The sequence below is a fragment of the Symphalangus syndactylus genome, chromosome 11 (assembly GCF_028878055.3).
Source record: "Symphalangus syndactylus isolate Jambi chromosome 11, NHGRI_mSymSyn1-v2.1_pri, whole genome shotgun sequence".
Taxonomy (NCBI): domain Eukaryota; kingdom Metazoa; phylum Chordata; class Mammalia; order Primates; family Hylobatidae; genus Symphalangus; species Symphalangus syndactylus.
The window spans coordinates 96,429,781-96,456,211 of record NC_072433.2 but is presented as its reverse complement, the minus strand read 5'-3'; positions in this window follow the sequence as shown (position 1 = coordinate 96,456,211).

Sequence of the window (26,431 nt, the reverse complement as noted above, 5' to 3'; positions counted from 1 at the left end):
TTCTGGTTACTTATTCTAAGGTATTTCTTTCTTTGTAATAATTGAGGTGGCTTTTTGGCTTAGAACTTTTTAAAACAATATCTAAGAAGAAATAAGGCAAAAATATTGGTAAATGATATTTATTTTTATTAAATATTTAGGTTTGGCATATGTGTACCCAAGTTTCCCAAGACACACACACGGACACACACTTTTTAATAAACAGCTAGTATTCCTTTTATAGGTATCTTATCATCAAAGGGACTATAATCTTGGGCCACCAGCTGGAAGGTCCATAACTGATTCTTTAAGTCTTATGACTAAGGACACTTTCAGATGTATTCCAGATCTCTCTTATCACATAGCCCATCTTCACTCCAATGGCTAAGACGTTGACCCAATTTGGTCCCATGACTGGTATTGGCCACACAATGTGCCGTAACTGGTTCCCTCTTGGCTCCTCTGACCATTGGCCTTAGCAATTCCTGAGGTTTATGTCTCAGGATATTGCAGAAAGCTGTATCTTCTGCCCCGTATTCTGAGATAAGGAAGAGCAGCTTACAGAAGAGAGCTATTGTCTTGGAGTTCTTTTCCTCTTTCATTAAAAATTGTCCCTTAGCTTTCTGGTTTACAGGTATGGCTTTGCAACTAAAGGATGAAGCCGAAATTAAACAAAAACCTTTATGTTTTCAGCTTGAAGCTAAGGTCTCAAAATGTGCTTTTCCCCATTTTTCTTATTCATTCTTAGCTTTTGCTGTCAATGTTGTTAATAACAAAATAAAATAAATCTCTTCTGTGGAGTTATTTTTTAAAAGCTTCATTTGCTTGTTTGGCTAACATATAACTTTGCATCACTTCTAGCAGTAGAGTTACTTTTCAGAATTTCACCTGTTACTTATTTGAGACTATAAAGAGTCAAAGAGCAAAGCTAGAATTCATAAATATTATACCAATGCTCAGACCTGCCAGGCAAGCTACTATATATAACCCTTCTGTTGTACCCAGTAGGTCAACCCACAGACCTCAAATGACAGCTATATGGCCCCTTCCAAATGCCCTGTGTGCCAAGAAAAAATTTTGGTATGTTAGATATATAGCCATTGATTCTCTTTTGTACTCAAGATGTCTTCGCATTAATAAAGCAAACCAACAGCAAATATTTCAGCCTTCTCTGACTATAAAGTTCAGAAGGAAGATTTTGTTTTAAAGAAATAATTCTGGTTGAGTTCAAAATAACCTGAAACTATAAAATTTGAAGAAAGTTTTGGTTTTTAAGTTAAAAATGCTTGACGAAGAGATACAATTTTAACTTATGAAAATACCTCATTTATCTTTGTGACATTTATAGAGTACTTTGTTAGATATAATTTCATTTTTATTAATGTAAGTTCTCAACTCCACCAAATGCTAACAAAGTAGAAGTTGTAAGACCATATTTATTATCAGAGACATACAAACCATTTTTGATAGTAATATTTTCAAAAAGCTAACCTGAAGTCATGATGGGATACTTTTACTTTGCTTGGCAATACTATGAACTGATAAGATTCTTATATTTCTAGTCCATCTCCATTTTCAATATCCAATCAAAATTTTAAAAATGACATTAAATCTTGAAGGTAATAACAAACCAGGGTTGTTCCAAATTCCGTGATTGGATGGTCAATTGCATGTGAGTACATGCTTTGTTCAAAGTTTCCATCATGTTCAGGAGGAATCAGAGATGAGTAACAACTCTAATTTGGTTATCCTTTTCCAAGGAAAACTGATACTAGAAAAAGTACTTTCAAAGAATCTACACTTAAAACAGTGGGAAAGGCAATGCTTTGTGTTCACCTAATCCTGTTTCATTTTCTTTTCCTGAACACAAGAGAAAAGAGTATTTCATAACTTTCCTTATAGTTAGGTCAGGGAATATGCGACTAATTCTGGTCAACAGCCTGTAAGTAGAAGGAAAGGTGCCTCTGCCACAGTAATTGAGGCCACGTGTTGAGAGTGCAGCACCTCAAGATGGAAGCCACCTGGATCCTAGAGTCACCACATACTAGACAGGATCCTTCTTGCATTGGAACTTATATGAAAAGGTTCTTTTGTTGTGTTAAGTCATAGAGATTTCAGGATATCTATCACAGCAGGATAGCCTAGCCTGTCCTAATGCCATCCAGAAGCAAATTTTTAATATAAATACTGGAAAAAATTATTTGATTGACACTTCATCTTAAAAGAAAATCAAAATTGTGAAAATGAGTTTATTTTCTCTTTAATTGTATAAAATATAGGTTATATTGTAATTATAATCGTATTTATGCCTAAAATAGAGAATGAATCAAATGTTGGACTTTTCGCAGGTTTTGTTTAAGGACTCTTATATGTCTAACAGCCTTTGAAGGCTACTCTAAAGATGGAGTATGTCTCCTTTTCAATCTTTGGAATTACTAAATTGAAATGTAATACACATCCATTTAGGGTCTCTCTTAGGTAAAAGTATGAAACTTAACGATTGGATATTAGAGAAAGTCTTACATTTAAAAAGGTTTAAAACAGTTCAAGTTCTTAGAAAATCATTTTAGGAGTTGTATAAAAGCTCATAGATAAGAAAATCACATTTTTTATCCTTCTTCGAAAGAATAGGTACAGTACTATTATTTTACTGAACTTCGGAGAGTTCACAAAAATTCCTGATTCTGGCTTTTTATTTTGGTATTTTTTTTATTTTTTTTTAACAGGGTGTTTCTGCTGTGAACAGAGGGCACATAGCAGCTATTTTTTTTTATACTTTAAGTTTTAGGGTACATGTGCACAGCGTGCAGGTTAGTTACATACGTATACATGTGCCATGTTGGTGTGCTGCACCCATTAACTCGTCATTTAACATTAGGTATATCTCCTAATGCTGTCCCTCCCCGCTCCCCCCACCCAACAACAGTCCTCGGTGTGTGATGTTCCCCTTCCTGTGTCCATGTGTTCTCATTGTTCAATTCCCACTTATAAGTGAGAACATGCGGTGTTTGCTTTTTTGTCCTTGCGATAATTTGCTGAGAATGATGGTTTCCAGTTTCTTCCATGTCCCTACAAAGGACATGAACTCATCATTTTTTATGGCTGCATAGTGTTCTATGGTGTATATGTGCCACATTTGCTTAATCCATTCTATCATAGTTGGACATTTGGGTTGGTTCCAACTCTTTGCTATTGTGAATAGTGCCGCAATAAACATACGTGTGCATGTGTCTTTATAGCAGCATGATTTATAATCCTTTGGGTATATACCCAGTAATGGGATGGCTGAGTCAAATAGTATTTCTGGTTCTACATCCCTGAGGAATTGCCACATTGTCTTCCACAATGGTTGAACTAGTTTACAGTCCCACCAACAGTGTAAAAGTCTTCCTATTTCTCCACATCCTCTCCAGCACCTGTTGTTTCCTGACTTTTTAATGATGGCCATTCTAACTGGTGGGAGATGGTATCTCATTGTGGTTTTGATTTGCATTTCTCTGATGGCCAGTGATGATGAGCATTTTTTCATGTGTCTTTTGGCTGCATAAATGTCTTCTTTTGAGAAGTGTCTGTTCATATCCTTTGCCCACTTTTTGATGGGGTTGTTTGTTTTTTTCTTGTAAATTTGTTTGAGTTCATTGTAGATTCTGGATATTAGACCTTTGTCAGATGAGTAGGTTGCAAAAATTTTCTCCCATTCTGTAGGTTGCCTGTTCACTCTGATGGTAGTTTCTTTTGCTGTGCAGAAGCTCTTTAGTTTAATTAGATCCCATTTGTCAATTTTGGCTTTTGTTGCATTGCTTTTGATGTTTTAGACATGAAGTCCTTGCCCATGCCTATGTACTGAATGGTATTGCCTAGGTTTTCTTCTAGGGTTTTTATGGTTTTAGGTCTAACATGTAAGTCTTTAATCCATCTTGAATTAATTTTTGTATAAGGTGTAAGGAAGGGATCCAGTTTCAGCTTTCTACATATGGCTAGCCAGTTTTCCCAGCACCATTTATTAAATAGGGAATCCTTTTCCCATTGCTTGTTTTTGTCAGCTTTGTCAAAGATCAGATAGTTGTACATACGTGGTTTATTAGATTATTTCTGAGGGCTCTGTTCTGATCCATTGATCTATGTCTCTGTTGTGGTACCAGTACCATGCTGTTTTGGTTACTGTAGCCTTGTAGTATAGTTTGAAGTCAGGTAGCGTGATGCCTCCAGCTTTGTTCTTTTGGCTTAGGATTGACTTGGCAATGCAGGCTCTTTTTTGGTTCCATATGAACTTTAAAGTAGTTTTTTCCAATTCTGTGAAGAAAGTCATTGGTAGCTTGATGGGGATGGCATTGAATCTATAAATTACCTTGGGCAGTATGGCCATTTTCACGATTTTGATTCTTCCAACCCATGAGCATGGAATGTTCTTCCATTTGTTTGTGTCCTCTTTTATTTCATTGAGCAGTGGTTTGTAGTTCTCCTTGAAGAGATCCTTCACATCCCTTGTAAGTTGGATTCCTAGGTATTTTATTCTCTTTGAAGAAATTGTGAATGGGAGTTCACTCATGATTTGGCTCTCTGTTTGTCTGTTATTGGTGTGTAAGAAAGCTTGTGATTTTTGTACATTGATTTTGTATCCTGAGACTTTGCTGAAGTTGCTTATCAGCTTAAGGAGATTTTGGGCTGAGACAATGGAGTTTTCTAAATATACAATCACGTCATCTGCAAACAGGGACAATTTGACTTCCTCTTTTCCTAATTGAATACCCTTTATTTCCTTCTCCTGCCTGATTACCCTGGCCAGAACTTCCAGCACTATGTTGAATAGGAGTGGTGAGAGAGGGCATCCATGTCTTGTGCCAGTTTTCAAAGGGAATGCTTCCAGTTTTTGCCCATTCAGTATAATATTGGCTATGGGTTTGTCACAGATAGCTCTTATTATTTTGAGATACGTCCCATCAATACCTAATTTACTGAGAGTTTTTAGCATGAAGGGTTGTTGAATTTTGTCAAAGGCCTTTTCTGCATTATTGAGATAATCATGTGATTCTTGTCTTTGGTTCTGTTTATATGCTGAATTATGTTTATTGATTTGCATATGTTGAACCAGCCTTGCATCCCAGGGATGAAGCCCACTTGATCATGGTGGATAAGCTTTTTATGTGCTGCTGGATTCGGTTTGCCAGTATTTTATTGAGGATTTTTGCATCAATGTTCATCAGGGATATTGATCTAAAATTCTCTTTTTTTGTTGTGTCTCTGCCAGGCTTTGGTATCAGGATGATGCTGGCCTCGTAAAATGAGTTGGGGGGATTCCCTCTTTTTTCTATTGATTAGAATATTTTCAGAAGGAATGGTACAAACTCCTCCTTGTACCTCTGGTAGAATTCGGCTGTGAATCCATCTGGTCCTGGACTTTTTTTGGTTGGTAAGCTATTAATTATTGCCTCAATTTCAGAGCCTGTAATTGGTCTATTCAGAGATTCAACTTATTCCTGGTTTAGTGTTGAGAGGGTGTATGTGTCCAGGAATTTATCCATTTCTTCTAGATTTTCTAGTTTATTTGCATAGAGGTGTTTGTAGTATTCTCTGATGGTAGTTTGTATTTCCGTGGGATTGGTGGTGATATCCCCTTTATCATTTTTTATTACGTCTATTTGATTCTTCTCTCTTTTCTTCTTTATTAGTCTTGCTAGCAGTCTATCAATTTTGTTGATCTTTTCAAAAAACCAGCTCCTGGATTCATTGATTTTTTGAAGGGTTTTTTGTGTCTCTATCTCCTTCAGTTCTGCTCTGATCTTAGTTATTTCTTGCCTTCTGCTAGCTTTTGAATGTGTTTGCTCTTGCTTTTCTAGTTCTTTTAATTGTGTTTAATTGTCAATTTTAGATCTTTCCTGCTTTCTCTTGTGGGCATTTAGTGCTATGAATTTCCCTCTACACACTGCTTTGAATGTGTCCCAGAGATTCTGGTATGTTGTGTCTTTGTTCTCATTAGTTTCAAAGAGCATCTTTATTTCTGCCTTCCTTTCATTATGTACCCAGTAGTCATTCAGGAGCAGGTTGTTCAGTTTCCATGTAGTTGAGCAGTTTTGAGTGAGTTTCTTAATCCTGAGTTATAGTTTGATTGCCCTGTGGTCTGAGAGACAGTTTGTTATAATTTCTATTCTTTTACATTTGCTGAGGAGAGCTTTACTTCCAAATATGTGGTCAATTTTGGAATAAGTGTGATGTGGTGCTGAGAAGAATGTATATTCTGTTGATTTGGGGTGGAGAGTTCTGTAGATGTCTATTAGATCCGCTTGGTGCAGAGCTGAGTTCAATTCCTGGATATCCTTGTTAACTTTCTGTCTGGTTGATCTGTCTAATGTTGACAGTGGGGTGTTAATGTTTCCCATTATTATTGTGTGGGAGTCTAAGTCTCTTTGTAGGTCTCTAATGACTTGCTTTATGAATCTGGGTGCTCCTGTATTGGGTGCATATATATTTAGGATAGTTAGCTCTTCTTGTTGAATTGATCCCTTTACCACTATGTAATGGCCTTCTTTGTCTCTTTTGATCTTTGTTGGTTTAAAGTCTGTTTTATCAGAGACTAGGATCGCAACCCCTGCCTTTTGTTTTCCATTTGCTGGGTAGATCTTCCTCCATCCCTTTATTTTGAGCCTATGTGTGTCTCTGCACGTGAGATGGGTTTCCTGAATACAGCACACTGATGGGTCCTGACTCCTTATCCAGTTTGCCAGTCTGTGTCTTTTAATTGGAGCATTTAGCCCATTTACATTTAACGTTAATATTGCTGTGTTTGAATTTGATGCTGTCATTATGATATTAGCTGGTTATTTTGCTAGTTAGTTGATGGAGTTTCTTCTTAGCCTCGATGGTCTTTACAATTTGGCATGTTTTTGCAGGGGCTGGTACCAGTTGTTCCTTTCCATGTTTAGTGCTTCCTTCAGGAGCTCTTTTAGGGCAGGCCTGGTGGTGACAAAATCTCTCAGCACGTGCTTGTCTGTAAAGTATTTTAGTTCTCCCTCACTTGTGAAGCTTAGTTTGGCTGGATATGAAATTCTGGGTTGAAAATTCTTTTCTTTAAGAATGTTGAATATTGGCCCCCACTCTCTTCTGGCTTGTAGAGTTTCTGCCGAGAGATCAGCTGTTAGTCTGATGGGCTTCCCTTTGTGGGTAACCCGACCTTTCTCTCTGGCTGCCCTTAACATTTTTTCCTTCATTTCAACTTTGGTGAATCTGACAGTTACGTGTCTTGGAGTTGCTCTTCTCGAGGAGTATCTTTGTGGCGTTCTCTGTATTTCCTGAATTTGAATGTTGGCCTGCCTTGCTAGATTGAGGAAGTTCTCCTGGATAATATCCTGCAGAGTGTTTTCCAACTTGGTTCCATTCTCCCTGTCACTTTCAGGTACACCAATCAGACATAGATTTGGTCTTTTCACATAGTCCCATATTTCTTGGAGGCTTTGTTCACTTCTTTTTATTCTTTTTTCTCTAAACTTCTCTTCTCACTTCATTTCATTCATTTGATCTTCCATCACTGATATCCTTTCTTCCAGTTGATCGAATCAGCTACTGAGACTTGTGCATTCGTCACGTAGTTCTCATGCCTTGGTTTTCAGCTCCATCAGGTCCTTTAAGGACTTCTCTGCATTGGTTATTCTAGTTAGCTATTCATCTAATTGTTTTTCAAGGTTTTTAACTTCTTTGCCATGGATTCAAACTTCCTCCTTTAGCTTGGAGTAGTTTGATCGTCTCAAGCCTTCTTCTCTTGTCAAAGTCATTCTCCGTCCAGCTTTGTTCCATTGCTGGTGAGGTGCTGTGTTCCTTTGGAGGAGAAGAGATTCTCTGATTTTTAGAGTTTCCAGTGTTTCTGCTCTGTTTTTTCTCCATCTTTGTGGTTTTATCTACCTTTTGTCTTTGATGATGGTGACGTACAGATGGGGTTTTGGTGTGGATGTCCTTTCTGTTTGTTAATTTTCCTTCTAACAGTCAGGACTCCCAGCTGTAGATCTGTTGGAGTTTGCTGGAGGAACACTCCAGACCCTGTTTGCCTGGGTATCAGCAGCGGAGGCTGCAGAACAGCGGATACTGGTGAGCAGCAAATGCTGCCTGATCATTCCTCTGGAAGTTTTGTCTCAGAGGAGTACCCAGCTCTGTGAGATGTCAGTCTGCCCCTACTTGGGGGTGCCTCCCAGTTAGGCTACTTGGGCGTCAGGGACCCACTTGAGGAGGCAGTCTGTCTGTTCTCAGATCTTCAGCTGCATGCTGGGAGAACCACTACTCTCTTCAAAGCTGTCTGACAGGGACATTTAAGTCTGCAGAGGATTCTGCTGCCTTTTGTTTGGCTATTCCCTGCCCCAGAGGTGGAGTCTACAGAGGCAGGCAGGCCTCCTTGAGCTGCGGTGGGCTCCACCGCGTAGAGTTTCCTGGCCCCTTTGTTTACCTACTCAAGCCTCCACAATGGCAGGCGCCCCTCCCCCAGCCTCGCTGCCACCTTGCTGTTTGATCTCAGCCTGCTGTGCTAGCAATGAGTGAGGCTCTGTGGGCGTAGGACCCTCCGAGCCAGGCAAGTGATATAATCTCCTGGTGTGCCGTTTGCTAAGACCTTTTGAAAAGCACCGTATTAGGGTGGGAGTCACCTGATTTTCCAGTTGCCGTCTGTCACCTCTTTCTTTGACTAGGAAAGGGAATTCCCTGGCCCCTTGCACTTCCCAGGTGAGGCGATGCCTCACCCTGCTTTGGCTCACGCTGGGTGCGCTGTACCCACTGTCCTGCACCCACTTTCCGACACTCCCCAGTGAGATGAGCCCAGTACCTCAGTTGGAAATGCAGAAATCACCTGTCTTCTGTGTCGGTCATGCTGGGAGCTCTAGACTGGAGCTGTTCCTATTTGGCCAACTTGGCTCCATCCCCTCCTGGCTTTTTATTAAACAATAAAAATAAATTGGAATTTATTTCATACTATTCAGGTAAAATTGGTTATATATATATATATATATATCTTATTTAGCTGTAAATAAACCCAGAAAGGAGGATCTGACAGGTTGGATGTCCTCCCAAGACTGCTAGAGACCAAGCTTTTCCTACAAGCGGTCTTTAATACAGAAAGAGATAGAGATGGCAGCAAATGGGATAGAAATATTTTTGTTTTAAGACACAAAACTTACTGTATGTAACCAATACATTTTAAAAAGTGTTTCAAAAATAAGATTTATAATAATAGAGTATATCATATGTAAAACAAGAAAAAAAATCCTTGGTTTACCTGTTCGGATTGTTTGGAAACTAACATTTCAACAAATATTCCTTTGAAATCAGAATTCTGTCATTTTCATTACCTCATTTCCCTAAATGGAAAACTGTCTTTTTAACATTCTTACTTTATTAGATAAAGTACATGATGGACATAAAGATTTTATCCCTCCTTAGGTATGTGTAAATCTTGTATTTCTGTTGCATTTCACCTACCTTAAGAAAAAAAAAGAAAGAAAAGTAAAGTAAGAAAAGATTGCAGAAGCTTTGTAGCATTGAGAAAATGCATTATAGCATTTCAGAATATTTTGTTTGCTTGACTGAGAGCCAGAAATGATTAAACACTAAAATACAAATAAAATGTTTCTCAATCCAAATGGATTGGAAAAGATCTTCTGTGTTCCAATACAGTATGATTAACAAATGCAATAATGATTTTTGCCAAGGATTTATTACACGAATTTCATCAAAATGTTGATTTAGATCATTTGACCCTTTAAACCCAATTTTAATTTTAAATAAAAATTTTGGAAGTTTGTATATCTTGCTAATTTGATATGAATATTAGAGTATTATAGTTAGTTTAAATTTTTTCTTTCATTTATTTATTTTTAAAAAATATTTAGAGATGGGTTCTTGCTATGTTTGTCCAGGCTGGTCTTGAACTACTAGTCTCAAGTGAATCCCCCTATCTCAGCCTCCTAAAGTGCTAGATTACAGGTGTGAGTCTAAATAATTTTGATTTAGTGTATTTAATACGTAATTCATTCACATATTTCAAAACTCAGAAACTTTAGAAGGTATGCAAAATATAAAAGTCTACCCTCTGTACATGATCCTTAACCACTCAGGGCCACTTACCTCTATAAGTAACCACTGTTAGATTCTTATGAATCATTCTGGTGTTATTCTGTATGCAAATGAGCAGATACAAGTACAGACCAATGACGCATTCCATTTCTTAGTTTGTTTGTCTTCTCTGTAGCAGTGACTGGCACTTACCATGCTCTGCATGTAGAAACAGTTACCCCTTGGCCTTTCTCCTGGCTTTCTCCTCCCTCTCTCCCTTCTCCCTGGCAGGCACTGTTTCCTCTGTGTCCTGTACAAACCAGTTCTTCTGTTTTCACATGACATATTCTTCCTGAGTGATCTCATCTATTCCCATCAGGCATAAATAAAGGTATTAGCATCAAAGCCATTTGTGGATGAAAAAAGTCTTTTCAGAAAAGATGAGTCTGCAGAATAAGGAGGAGATTGTTAGAAAAGAGCAACAGTAAGGAGATTTCTAAATGGAGAAAACAGCATATAGAAAAGCCAAATGGATGAAAGGGGCAAGACCACAAACGGAGTTACCAGCTCAATGTCTAACCTAAAAAATATTTGTTGCAAATGTTGAACCAAATAATGAATAATGTTCAAGGAATATTTTTTACCAAAAGTAATTATTTCGCTAAGTCAACCATACAAATTATGGAAACTGAATGAAATGAAACTAAACTAAAAGAACTGGAGTCTGCGTGCAAAGCAAAATGTGAATTAAATCGTAAATGAACACATGCTCTATGAGGACACTAGTTTCTCAGCCTCCTGGTCATTGCCAGCATACTACTCTGCTTAGGTCACCTCTATGTGTGGAAAGGTCATCCAGACAGCTTTGCAGATTGGCAATTTGTGAACCTGTCTCAAGATCTATAAAACATATTGCAACAGAACTTAAAAGCACACTTTGCCACATGGATGGGAGACCTTTGTTTCCTTTTTTTGTTCTGCTTTTTAAGTCTGTAAACCATAATAAGGGCACATCAAAACCCCGTTGCTTTCTAATGTAACACAACAATGACATATTAAGTAGTATGAAAAGCATTAGCTTTCTTTTTGGATACCGTTTTTTTAAATAAACATTTTCTTTTTCTTAGACTTGCCGTTCTCTCCGCTGAGAGAATTGTCTTCCAAAGTTACAAATTCTTGTTCAAAAGCCAGAAGGAAAAGAAGCCATTCTGAACATACTTTAGCTGAAGAACATTCCTGCCCCTGTGAGGACAGTGTTCTGACTATCTAGATCAGAGGATTTTTGCCTTTAGCAGAAGACTTTTTGTTGGTAAACCTTTATAATCTAAATTGATTGTTTCCATGCCTGTAAGATTCCCATAGCTATATCTAAACAGGACTAGGAAGAAACCCGAGGAACTGGTTCCTACTGCAGAAGCAGACCATGGCCATAGTCCTGTCACTTCACTTCCCTGGATTCCATTGTCTTCAACTGTGCTAACATCACAGAACTGGTAAGAGAATCCGATAAAATAAAATTACTTTTAAATCACAGATGCTATCATACAGTTGTAGGAATCTTCTAAACTTGGACCTACCTGTTGTTTGGGGTGATACCACACTTATATTTCTTTTTATCGCAATGAGATGGAAATGGCAGAATACCAACAGATAAAGCATTTCATATTCCCTTAATTCTCTATGTGGTGCAAATGATAAACAATAGCTAAATTGCCTCCAGTTCTCTGCCTAAATGTAGGACTCTTCATCCATCTGTCCTGAGCTCCGGTACCAAGATGTTAGTTGGCAGTTGGGGAATAGACGACAAAAGCTTTTTTCAGTTTTACATCCAAGTCAATGTGGGGAACCCCCACATTAAAAAGGGTACATTCTGACTCTTTTTGTCCTTTCCCCAGGGCAGAACTATGACCTCAGTGAGAAATACAATTATAGCTTCATTGCAGGAGATTTACAGGTATTACCCACATACTCTCACTATAAACATGTAGCCTCTCTTTCAGAAAAGGGCACGGTGACCATGGCATACTTTGCTGAAGAACAATGGTTTTGACCTAATGATCTTCAATGAGAAGAAAAAATCATGATATGAAAATGTCAGAGGTCTCAAGCCAATTTGGAAATTTTCAGGAAAGTGTTCTCATAACAAGAAGTAGTGTGGTATGATTAGAAAAGAATTGTCCTAAAGTGAGATCTGAATTCTTGTCTGGTTACCCCATTTTGTGCTGTGTAATCTTTGTAAGTTACAACACTTGCAGTGTCTGTTTCCTTACCATCAATGCATGCCTACAGTCTCTAAGCCCACTTACAAGGCCAACACACTATGGTTTTTCTAATCATAGCTGTCTTTAATATTTTGAATCCTGATGTAACTTATTGGAGGGGAGAACAAAATGAAGTTTGAGTCTCTCAATCTTTTTCAGTGAGTTTTTAAAAGCTGAACTTTTTAAACAGAGAGGCAAAATCTTAGTGGGGCTAATAAAGGCCTGAAAATCACTTTGTTCTTTTCATTTAAATGTGGAAGGATGCTGTCTGCATATGGGCTAATTTTGTCCACCACTGAACCAGAACAAATCCAACAAGCTATGCCTGAATGTCTATCTCAGTGAGACTGCTACGGGCACTGATGAATCAGAGTTAAGATGAGAGGAGATGAGGTCTCTGTATCAAACGGATTATCTGTTTGCATCTAAAAGCCACTATGTCTATGCATAGGTCATGTTTTTAAAAGGGAAAAATATTCTCTGGCTACTTCAAATCCTATGAAGCAACTTTGGGGTTTCTATTCAACAGAATAAAAAGCAAGAACCAAGAGTTTTAAGTTCAGTTCAGACTTCAAATATCTGAGCATCAGCATGTCAATAAATACAGGCTAAAGTCACAGCTTCTCTGGCATCACATCAGTTTACATACAGTGTAAAATGAGAATTTAATACAGCATCAGTCAAAGGTTTATCAACATATTATTTTAAGGTAATGAGATAAGGAGTTAAGTTCACGGAAGTCTTCTCACAGAAAGGTCGAATTTAACAACAATAAAAAATAAGTCTTGATTTTCTCTAGACAAAGGTAATCTTAGTAAATTCAGATAAACAAAAAATAGAAATAATAAAAATCACCTGCAAGTCCAGCAATCTGTTAATATTTCCATGAGTTTCCTTATATTCTTTTTTCATGAATATATGCCTCCCAAAGTGCTGGGTTTACAAGAGTGAGCCACCGTGCTGGGCCTGAATCAGTTCTAAAGAAGAGACTGAAGCAGAAGTGGCTTGGCATGGCTTCCAAAGCTAGATCATGATAGGCTTCATGACTGAAGTGGAGAGTATTTGCTTCTCTTTGCCGCACTTTCCTTACCTGTGAGATGAGAAAAATAATAGTACCAATTTCATAGAATTATTTTTAAAATTTCATAGTTAATATACGTGAAAGCCTTATCACATGTGGCTTGTAAGCAATTTAAAATTGCAATCTACTATTCATTAAGTTGACTTTTTACGTTTTAGAAATTTCTGCGTGTATTTGGTATATACTCACATGTGGTTAAAGCTCTGCAGGTAACCATGAGTATTTTCCTAGAAATTTATAAACGTAGAGTTGCTGGATCAAGATGTATGCATTCATTCAGAAAACATTATCGAACTCGATTATCATTTTGGAGTGAGAAACTCTGTTCTATAAAAGGCACATGGCATCAATTATCCTGATTTTATGGGTGGATATTCCCATCACTTCTAAATCAGCTTTCATATTTTCATTAAAAAACTAGAAATAAAAAAGCAAAACATACTTGAGTTAGCAAGAAATCTTATAAACTTCTATGTCTTTTGCTACAGAACTAACAAGACAGAGTTTTCAGTTATTTTGCATAAAGTATCTAATTATGGGCCTGGGAATGGATGTGAATACAGCATAAAAAGATGTTATAATGGCTGGGTGGCTCATGCCTGTAATCCCAGCACTTTGGGAGGCTGAGGCAGGCAGATTATGTAAGGCCAGGAGTTCAAACCCAGCCTGGCCAACATGGCGAAACCCTGTCTCTGCTAAAAATACAAAAATTAGCCAGGTATGGTTGTGTACCCCTGTAATTCCAGCTACTCGGGAGGCTGAGGCATGAGAATCTCTTGAACCCAGGAAGCGGAGATTGCAGTAAGCCAAGATGGCACCACTGCACTCCAGCCTGGGTGACAGAGCGAGACCTTGTCTCACAAAAAAAAAAAGTTATAATTTTATAAATACACACACACACACACACACACACACACATGCCTATAAATTAAAAGCCTATATAAGTCAGAGTGCCTTGAATTGCAATGACGGGTAACTCAACCCAAAATAACTTAAGAAAAACAAATTATCAACTTACGTATCTATTCATATTAGCTCAGACAAGGCTGGATCCAGTATTCATCAAATTTCACTCTGTCTCTAACGCTTGATCTCTTAGCCATGCTTTCTTCTATGTAACTTTGTTTCCAAATGGCCTATCTTCAGGCCAGAGCCCCTGAAATTCCCAGGTTTATGTTTTCCAGTTTTATAACATTATAGTCAAAGTTCTTATTTGTAACTGCTCACTCTGATCCTGAGGATTAAACAGAAAAGGAGTTCATTAAAAGATTACTTTGCAGGCTACAGAATTGTTGTAAAGGCCAGAGAACCTTGCCTGCAGCCAAACTTCCAATATGCACAGTTTAAAGAAACTACAGCCAGCACCACCACTGCCGCTGCCACCAACACTGAGGGCTTTCTTTGCACTGGTGGCAAGAGTTCAAATACTGCTGGCATCAAGGCCATTCCAGGCTGAGGAGCTCAATCATGCAATCACTACCACCCCCAAAGCCATACATCTCAGTTGCTGTCCTCACCAAATAGTGCCCCAAGAGCTTCCTTCTGTAAGCTGTTGACTTCTCAATCTAACTTTCCTATATCTGAGTGATTGGTGAAGTCATCTAACTCACAGACTTGTTTCCTATAGCGAAAAGGATGAGGATAGCAGCAAGTTTTCTGTGTTCCACCTTGGTGAGACAAGCCTCATGTGGAGAAAATTCTCTGAAACTTAAAAATTGTGTTCAAAGTTGCTGGGCCAGAAAGCATGAGGAATGTCTGGAAGAATAGCTCCAGGAGAGAAAGAGTCTTTTAGTGTATTCTGCCAAAACTCTCGGATCTAACTTTTATGGTCCTGGCAAAGGTTATGTATTACAGCTTAGCAATCACTCTCCTGATTTGGGAACCCCTGATTTGTCATATGCCCACTCCTAGAGCTTGATGTTGCAGCCAGTCCCATTTGAACTAGTAATAGAACTGACAGTCAAGGAAGAATAGACACTGACAGTAAAATCACCCAGCTTCCACCACAAAACCCCGCCCTGGTCTTTACAGGGCTCCACCAAACCCCTGAGCCTGTCGTCTCTACCTGCTCCTCCCTGCTGTTCACTGAACTACAATTTATGACTAATTCAGTCTGCAGACCCCTGGCCACACTCCCGCAGAGCCAGAACAGCAACGTTATGCAAATTGTACCTATTCTGCCACCTGGGTTCTGGGACCAAAAGATACGGAGTTAGGAAGAGAGAAGAGAATTCCTTTGGAGGAATTACTGTGGGGGCAAATGAGAACTGAAGGGGCAAAAAAGACAAAGAATGCCGGGCGCAGTGGCTCACGCCTGTAATCCCAGCACTTTGGGAGGCCGAGGCGGGTGGATCACGAGGTCAAGAGATCGAGACCATCCTGGCCAACATGGTGAAACCACGTCTCTACTAAAAATGCAAAAAATTAGCTGGGCATTGTAGCAGGCGCCTGTAGTCCCAGCTACTCGGGAGGCTGAGGCAGGAGAATGGTGTGAACCCGGGAGGCAGAGTTTGCAGTGAGCTGAGATCATGCCACTGCACTCCAGCCTGGGTGACAGAGTGACACTCCGTCTCCAAAAAAAAAAAAAAAAAGTTTTATTTGGGGTAAAGTTTTAAATTATGAATTCAGTTTATTTCACTGATATAGAACTGTTTAAGTTTTCTATTCCTTTTTGGGAAAGTTTTATATTTTAAGTAATTTGAATTTAATGACAGTGCTTCTTTTAAGATATTTGTATATTCCATCTAGATTGCCAAATTTATTAAAGTATTATAACATTCTTCATAAGATCACCATAATATATATTAAATGTCTATGGGATCTATGATCTACAATAATAACTCTCTCATTGCTATCAATAATTTATGTCTGTCTTTTTATCTTGATAATTCTGGCAAGAGCATTGTCAATTGTATTTACTTTTTAAAGAAATAGTTTTTTGTTTCATTGGGTTTCTCATTTTACCATTTTCTATTTTATTGATTTCAGTTCCCTTATTATTTCCTTTGTTCTACTTGCTTTTTGTTCAGTTTCCTCTTCCATTTTTGTTTATTTTCTAAAGGTGGAAGTTTTTTCTTGATAATTGGTTTGAGATGTTTCTTCTTTTTGAATATAAATATTTAATGCTATACAGTTCCCTCTAAAAAACAGCTTTGGCTGAATATCACACTTTTTAATATATCCTATTTTTCTTACTAAGTTTAGAATACATCTCTAACTTTTTTGTACTTTAGAAGTATGGTATTCAACTTCCAATAGTTGGGATTTTCTTTGTCAACTTATTTTATTTTATTTTATTTTATTTTATTTTATTTTATTTTATTTTATTTTATTTTTTGAGACAGAATCTTGCTCTGTCACCCAGTCAGGAGTGCAGTGGCACAATCTCTACTCACTGCAACCTCCACCTCCTGGGTCAAGTGATTCTCTTGCCTCAGCCTCCTGAGTAGCTGACATTACAGGCATGCACCACCATGCCTGGCTAATTTTTATATTTTTAGTAGAGATGGAGTTTCACCATATTCACCAGGCTGGTCTCGAACCCCTGACCTCAGGTGATCCTCCCACCTCAGCCTCCCAAAGTGCTAGGATTAAGGTGTGAACTAATGTGCCTGGCCTGTCAACTTATTTTAAATTTAATTGAATTCCACTTTAATCAGAAAACATACTCTGTATGTGTGTAATGTTTTTAAATTCATTGAGACTACTTTTTTTTTTTTTTTTTTTTTTTTTTTTTTTTTTTTTTTTTTTGAGACGGAGTCTCGCTCTGTCGCCCAGGCTGGAGTGCAGTGGCGCCATCTCGGCTCACTGCAAGCTCTGCCTCCCGGGTTCACGCCATTCTCCTGCCTCAGCCTCTCCGAGTAGCTGGGACTACAGGCGCCCGCCACCACGCCCGGCTAGTTTTTTGTATTTTTAGTAGAGACAGGGTTTCACTGTGGTCTCGAACTCCTCACCTCGTGATCCGCCCGCCTCGGCCTCCCAGAGTGCTGGGATTACAAGCGTGAGCCACCGCGCCCGGCCTTCATTGAGACTACTTTTACGGCACATAATATGATCTATTCTGGGAAACTTGCCACGTACACTTGAAAAGAATATATATTCTACTTTTAGTGGGTATAGTGTTCTCAAAATATAAACTAAGTTAGGATGGTTGATAGTACTCAGGTCTTCTATGTCTCTGTTGATTTTCGTCAAGTTGTTCTACAAATTTGAGAAGGGGGTATTATAATTCATTAATTATCATTGTGGAATTATCTATTTCTCCTTTTAATTCTTGCATCTCTCACCTCATATATTTGAAGTTCTGTTATTGGGCCCTAATGCTTATGCTTTTTATACCTTCCTGATAAATTGACATTTTTGACTTTATGAAATATCCTTCCTTTTCTCCAATAATATATTCTGTTATTAAATCTATGTAATCTGCCCCTTTCCCCCTCCACCCCCCGAAAGGCCCCGGTGTGCGACGTTCCCCTCCCTGTGTCCATGGGTTCTCATTGTTCAACTCCCATTTATGACTGAGAACATGCAGTGTTTGGTCCCTGTGTTAGTTTGCTGAGGATAATGGTTTCCAGCTTCATCCATGTCCCTGCAAAGGACATGAATTCATTCCTTTTTATGGCTGCATAGTATTCCATGGTGTATATGTACAATATTTTCTTTATTCAGTCTATCATTCATGGGCATTTGGGTTGGTTCCAAGTCTTTGTTATTGTAAATAGTGCTGCAGTAAACATACATGTGCATGTGTCCCAAATATCTAATGCATGCAGGGCTTAAAACCTGCATGATGGGTTGATAGGTGCAGCAAACCACCATGGCACATGGATACCTGTGTAACAAACCTGCATGTTCAGCACATGTATCCCAGAACTTAAAGTAAAATTGTTTTTAAAAAACAGTTTTTTAAATTATTCCAAGTAAAAAGAGACAGACTCCCTCCCAAGATATTGTCTGACTCAATTTACATTAAAACGCTAGAAAATACAAACTAGTTTATAGTGACATAGAGCATATCAGTAGTTGCTTGAAGGGGAGATTAGTGCAGGAGGGATTACAAACGGGCAAAAGGATGGTGTGGGGCATGACGGATATGTTTACTATCTTGTTAGTGGATGGTTCATGGACATCAGTTAAATACTTTATATGTATGCAGCTTATTTTATGTCAATTATTCTCCTGTTTTAAAAATAAATTATTAAACACTAACAACAAAAACAAAAACAAAAAAAAATCTGTGTAATCTGACATCAACATAACCACTCCATTCTTATGCTTACTCTTTACCTGGTATGTCTTTTCCATTCATTTACTTTCAACTTCTCTGTATCTTTCTGTTTAAAGTGCATTTTTTTTTTTAGGCAGAGTCTCACTCTTTTGCTCAGGCTGGAGAGCATTGGCACAATCTTGGCTCACTGCAAACTCCACCCCCCAGGTTCAAACGATTCTCTTGCCTCAGCCTCCAGAGTAGCTAGGATTACAGGCACCTGCCACCATGCCTGGCTAATTTTTGTATTTTTAGTAGAGATGGGGTTTCACCATGTTGGCCAGGCTGGTCTCAAACTCCTGACCTTAAGTGATCCACCCACCTCGGCCTCCCAAAGTGCTGAGATTACAGGCGTGAGCCACCACGCCCGGCCTAAAGTGCATCTCTTGTAGACAGTTTATATTTGGAATCTGTTATTTTATTAATTATGACAAGTTCTGCCTTTTAAATAATGGATTAGTCCATTAATGATTAATGTAATTATTAATGCACATGGGTTTGGGTCTAGTATTTTATTTTTTATTTTCTACTTATCTCTTTTGCTTTTTTCTTCTATTTTTCTTTTATTAATTTTAATATGTTATTTTTCTTTAGAATTTTGCTTTAATTTTTCAGTTGGCTGTTAAGATATACTTTTTTGAATTATTTTATAATTGACATTTTATGGATTATAATATATACCCTTAACCTCTCACAATTCACCCATAGTTAATAATGTAAGATTTCCTGTAAAATCTTATTTTCTTGCAACTTTATTGATCTACCTTCACGCTCCATTTAGTAAGCTAGAGTTGTTATATATTAGATCTACATATATGATAAACCCTGAAATTATCTCTTTAAAATTTAATAAAAACTTAAGGGAAAAAAGGCAAATGCAGTCTTCAGACTTTATCCAAGCCTTTATTATTGCCAATTCTATTCATTATTTTTCTAAAAATCTGAGTTTTCTGCATCTATTGAAAGGATCATGTGATTTCTGTGCTTTATTCTATTGACATGATATATTACATTAATTAATTTTTAGGCCGGGCTTGGTGGCTCACACCTGTAATCCCAGCACTTTGGGAGACCAAGGTGGGTGGATCACCTGATATCGAGACCAGCCTGGCCAACATGGGCAAAAACCCATCTCTACTACAAATACAAAAATTAGCTGGGCGTGGTTGCGCACACCTGTAATCCCAGCACTCAGAAGGCTGAGGCAGGAGAATTGCTTGCCCCTGGGAGGCGGAGGCTGCAGTGAGCTGAGATTGTGCCACTGCACTCCAGCCTGGGTGACAGAGTGAGACTCAGTCTCAAAAAAGAAAAACAAATTAATTAACTTTTGTTTTGTTTTTTTGAAATGGAGTCTCGCTCTGTAACCCGATCTGGAATGCGGTGGCGTGATCTCAGCTCACTGCAACCTCCGCCTCCTGGATCTGAGAGATTCTCGTGCCTCAGCCTCCCGAATAGTTGGGATACAGGCACATGCCACCATGCCCTGCTAATTTTTATATTTTTAGTAGAAATGGGGTTTCACCATGTTGGCCAGGCTGGTCTTGAACTCCTGACCTCAAGTGATCCACCCACCTCGGCCTCCCAAAGTGCTGGGATTACAGGTGTGAGCCACTGCGCCCAGTCTATTTGACTTTTAGGTGTTAAACCAACCCCGCATGCCTTTGATAAACCCACTTGGCTATGGTATATAGCCAAATATACCATTTTTTAATATGCTGCTGAATGTGGTTTGCTAGTAATTTGTTGAGGATGTTCATGTCTATACCCATAAATACAATTGACATGCAGTCTTCTTTTTTGTGATGTATTTGTCTGGTTTTGATATCTGAGTAACATTGGCTCCTTGAAATAAGTTGGGAACTGTTCCCTACTATTCTATTTTTCTGGAAGAGATCGTGTAGAATTAGTGTTGTTTCTTCTTTATGTGTTGGGAGATTTTGCCAGTGAAAACATCTGAGCATAAGGTTTTTTGGAAGATCTTTAACTATAAATTCAATTTATTTAGTAGTTATGGGACTACTCAGATTATACACTTCATCTTATGGTTTTCAAGGAATTTTTCCATTTTATCTAAGTTGTTGAATTTATGTATGTAGAGTTTTTTGTAGTGGATCTTTGTTATCCTTTTAATTTCTACAGGGTCTGTAGTTACATTCCCTCTTGTATTCTTGAAATTGGTAATTGTTGCCTCCTCTGTTTTCTTTCTCAGTCTTGCTAGAAGTTTATCAATTTTAAAAATCTTCTCAAACAACAGCTTTTATTTTAATTGATTTTATTTATTCTTTTTATGCTTCAGTCTCATAATTACTGGCTTTAAATTTATTATTTACTTCCTCCTGATTGTCTTGGGTTACTTTGTTCTTTTGTTTGTTGAGGTGAGAGCTTAGATTATTCAGTTGAAACTTTCCTTATGTAAGTATTTAATACTATAAATTTCCCTCTAGGCACTACTTTAGCTGCATCTCACAGATTTTACTAGGTTGTGTTTTCATTTTTATTTAGTTCAATACTTTTTTATTCCCCTTGAAAACTATTTTTTGACTGATGGATTATTTAGGAGTGTTTGAAGATTTTTCTTTTTTTAAATTAATTTCTAGTTTAATTCCATTATAATCAGAGAATATATTTTCCATGACTTCAATTATTTACATTTGTTAAAGTTATTTTATGACCCAGAATCAAGTCTATGTCAGTAAATATTTGTGTATTTCAAAAGAATGTGCGTTCTGCAGTTGTTGGGTGAAATGCATTATACATGTCAACCAGATTCGGTTGGTTGATAATATTCAGGTTTTCTCTGTTCTTGATGATTTTCTGACTACTAGGCCTATCTTACTGAAAGAGGACTGTCAAAGTTTTCCCTGCTTTTTTTAATAACAGAAATTTCAAATTATTGTTGGGCATTTTGCTGCCTTGCCAAAAGTCACATTCCATTCTCTAGCTTCCATTCAGCTGGGTGTAATTTTGTGATTAAGTTCTGGCAATGAGATGTGATCTGAAGAGATATATGTCACTTCCTAGTCATGCTAAAAAAGAAAGAGATTCTTATTCTTATCCTTTCCCCCTTCATGCCAGGAAATGGGAAGAGTTAGAGCAGAACCATCTTCATCCCTCAGATGGAAACCATATGTTGAGGATGGCAGAATACCCTGCACTATCCACTGCTGGACTATTACATAAGAAAAAAAACTTTTATCTAGTTTAAACACTCTATTTTGAGGGATTTTGTTACTGCTACTTAGCTTATACACTACTAGATACCAAAATTAGTAGAAATAAATTAGACTTACATATTTTATATGCATACTATTTTAAAACAATTTTCAGTGAAAATAAGTTGCTGAATGATTTATATGAAACTATCATTTATATAAATTTGAAAATGTGAAAAATATATATTCTTTATGTAAGAATAACTAAATTATAAAATTATCATTGTAATTATAACATAATAAATTTAAAATAAATTATAAAACTATGCACAGGAATGACAAATTCAGGTTAGGAGTTAAATCTAGGGAAATTGGAAGGGAAATAAGATCAAGAAAACTGTACTCGAGAAACTATATTTGTAATGTTTATTTACTTTTTAAAATACTAAAACTAATATTACAAATTTCATAATTTGACAAAACTGGGTGACAAACATATGTATTAATGATAAATTTATCTAAATTTTCATAAGTTTTGGAATATTTCATAATTAAAAATAATAAAAAATAAAAGCCTTCAGGGAGAAAGTGGTATTTGCTTTGAAGGAAATGTAGGATTTGTGCAGTCATATTTTGTGGATCTTTAGTAATTTCCTGTTGCTGCTTTAACAAACTACCACAAACTTAGTGACTTAAAACAACACAAATTGTTATCTTAGTTTTGGAATTCAGAAATTTAAAATAGATCTCACTGGGCTAAAATCAAGATGTTAGCAGGAATGCATTCTTTTCTTTGCTTTTTTTTTTTCTTTTTTCTATTTTTCTGAGACGGGGTCTTTCTCTGTCACCCAGACTGGAGTGCAGTGGCACGATCATGGCTTACTGCAGCCTCGAATTCACTGGCTCAATCAATCCTCCCACCTCAGCCTCCTAAGTAGCTGGGACTACAGGTATGGAAGACCACACCCAGATTTTTTTTTTTTTTTGTAGAAAAGGTTTTGTCCTGTTGCCCAGGCTGGCCTCAAACTCCTGGGCTCAGCCTCCCACAGTGTTGGGATTACAGGCGTGAGCCACCATGCCAGGCACCTTTTGCATTTCTAGTGGCTTCCCACATTCTTTGGTTCATGGTACCCCTTTCATCTTCGAAGCCAGCAATGGCTGGTGATGTCTTTATCATGTGTCATTCTCTACTTTTTACTCTTCTGCTTCTCTCTTCCCTGTTTAAGTGCTGTGTGATTACATTGGGCCACCCAGATAATCCAGGATACATTATCTTAAAGTCATTTGATTAGCAAACTTAATTTTTGTTTTGCTTTGTGTTTTTTGAGATGGAGTTTCGCTCTTGTCGCCCAGGCTGGAGCGGAATGGCACAATCTCGGCTCCCTGCAACCTCCACCTCCCAGGTTCAAGCCATTCTCCCTCCTCAACCTCCCGACTAGCTGGGATTATGGGAGCACGCCACTAAGGCCGGCTAATTTTTGTATTTTAGTAGAGACAGGATTTCACCATGTTAGCCAGGCTGGCCTCAAACTTCTGACGTCAGGTGACCCGCACGTCTCGGCCTCCCAGAATGCTGGGATCACAGGCGTGAGCCACCGCACCCTGCAGCAAACTAATTTTATCTGCAACTTTAATTCTCCCTTGCCATGTAGCATAACGTATTCACAGGTTCTGGGGATTAGGATGTGGAATCTTTAGGGAGCTGTTATTCTGCCTACCACAGAGTCCATCAGTATTCTTTGTTTACAAGCAATAGAAAGTATCTCTAACTGAAGCAGATAGGGAACTTATTAAGTGTATAAAGGCTTAGCTCATTGGATTACAGAAAAGCTGAATAATTTTGTGTTGGAAAGGATGTGAAATCTGGATATCTAGAAAGTAGAAGATAATTGGCAATCTGTCTTAATAAACACGACTATCTTGATGAATCAGCTGAAACCATTTGTATTATTATGCTGCTCAAGATTCAAATTCTAGGGAGAGAGAGAATTGGACTGGCTTATCTTGTGTAATGGATCCACTTTTATATATCAGGCAGAGGTGGAATGAGCACCTTGACTGAGATACCAACCAAGATTGTTTGCAGTGGGAGGAGGTTCATCCTCAATGGAAAATCTAGACATTATTACCAGAAGAAGAGAAAATTTATGTCAGGCAGGTACAAAACGGAAATTCCCACTGTACTGGAGAAAGGCATTTTGGGTGACAAGAGCAGTGTCAGTAAGTTTGTAGTGGAATCCTAATAAATTATATATTCTATAGACAAGTTTAGTTTGGCTAGCATAGTACACATAAATAGCCCTCACATGATAACAACAGGAAATGTCCCAGAATGCCCAGGGGAAAGATTTTTCCCAATGTTAGAGTGAATGGGCAGTTATCAAACATTTTAGAATAGAGCAATAATATGGTTTGAACTGTCATTCAGGAAATTCAGGTTGATGGCTTTATTAGCAAATGGAAACAGAAGTTACATTCAGAGGTACAACTATGCCACTAATAGCTACGAACAAATATTACCTGTTTGTTAATATTTCAAACTCTTTCTTGTATTAGAAACTGAAATTCTGGTTAGTGACAAACTCTAGTACTTTCCTAGAAATCAATGACTTCTTCAACGACTACATGGAATCAACCCAAATGCCCATCAATGATAGACTGGATCAAGAAAATGTGGTACATATACACCATGGAATACTATGTAGCCAAGCCATAAAAAGGAATGAGATCATGTCCTTTGCAGGGACATGGATGAAGCTGGAAGCCATTATCTTCAGCAAACTAACACAGGAACAGAAAACCAAAGACCGCATGTTCTCACTTATAAGTGGGAGCTGAACAATGAGAACACATGGACACAGGAAGGGGAACAACACACACTAGGGCCTGTTGGGGGAGGGTGGTTGGGGGTGGAGAGCATCAAGAAAAATAGCTAATGCATGCTAGGCTTAATACCTAGGTGATGGGTTGACAGGTGCAGCAAACCACCATGGCACACGTTTACTGATGTAACAAACCTGTACATCCTGCACATGGTACCCCGGATAAAATAAAATAAAATAAAACAATTTTTTTAAAAAAGAAAGAAGTACAAAACTATCTGTGACTACATACCTAAAAGCCCATACACACAGACTTACCATAACCATAACCTCACCTAATGACAACCAGAGAAAGAGACATACATAAAACTCTATTCCTCCTGCTGTTTATTTTTGTCTATCAGACCCCATAATTTTCTATCTCATTGTCCTTCCTATCCAGTAGGCATTTTTCCCAGTTATTCAGTGAAGGACCTAAACTTTAATCCTAGTTACATTTGTAAATTAGAACCTACCTCATATAAAATTGCTAGGTGATTTTCAAGGAAAGTAACAAAAAAAAGTCACATGTTTGAAAGACCATCTTTCATCTTTACAAAAAGAAGTGACCAAAATAAATTATTTGAAGGTCAAAAATGTTTACAATTTACATACATGAGAAAGATAAAAAGAATTCTTGATCAGAACTACTCTTGGGAATCTGGAAGCAATGTGAAACTCAAGCTGTGAATCTGAAAAGGAATATAAAGTATTAACAAGCATTACCAATGTACTACCATCGTTGCCTAGAAATATTTTCCCCTTGCCTCTGAAACATCATTTTCTATCTGGATTATAACATCTCCTCTTCTGTCTCCCTTGTTTTGCTGGCCAGTGGAAGAGATGAGTCATTTCACCATCTGGGCTAAAGGAAAGGGAGATGTATGGCTGAATAAAGATGAATATTATCTGCATAATAATGGCCATACAGTCCAAAATATCTCTCATTCTCAGTGTCCTCGTCTACACTTAGTCTCTTTCCAAAACAAAATTAGGGGGTATTCTACAAAAGCAATTTCTGGCTACTTATTTCCATCTCTAAGTCAACATTTCCAAACGTTTGGCAATAGAAACTCCAGGCAACATTAACTTTTTTTTTTTTTTTTTTTAACAGAGTTTCAGTCTGTTGCCCAGACTGGAGTGCAGTGGCACAATCATAGCTCACTGCAGCCTCAAACTCCTGGGCTCAAACAATTCTCCTACCTCAGCCTCCTGAGTAGTTGGGACCACAAGCGTGCACCACCATGCTCAGCTAATTTTTTTATTTTTTGTAGAGACAGGGTGGCCCCATGTTGCCCAGGCACGCCTTGAACTTCTGGCCTCAAGCAATCCTCCAGGCCTGGCCTCCCAAAGTGCTGGGATTGCAGGCATAAGCCACCATGCCTGGCCAATGTTAATTTTCTGAGGTTTGGTAATGGCTGAGAAACCTGGATTAGATTAATTTAATAAAATATATAGCACCATAAGTTTGTTTGTTTGTTTGTTTTAAAGTGCCAATCAGAATTCTAAATAACACCACTTCCCAAAAGCAAGGTCAACACTTGAAAAGGTAAAGCCAGTTTTTGCTTGTAGGTAAAAATTAAGGTTACCCAAATGATGCATTTTCTACACTGTGTGTGTGTGTGGGGGGGGGGGTGTGCGCACGTGCACACGTGCACATGTGTTTGCTATTACTAAATAGCAAGATACAATTGTGAAGAAATAGACATATATCTTACCCTCATAGAGTTTATAGATGATTGGGATAAAAATATAAACTGCATGTAAAAGGTACATGTATTTCTAGGAATGAGACTTGTATTTAA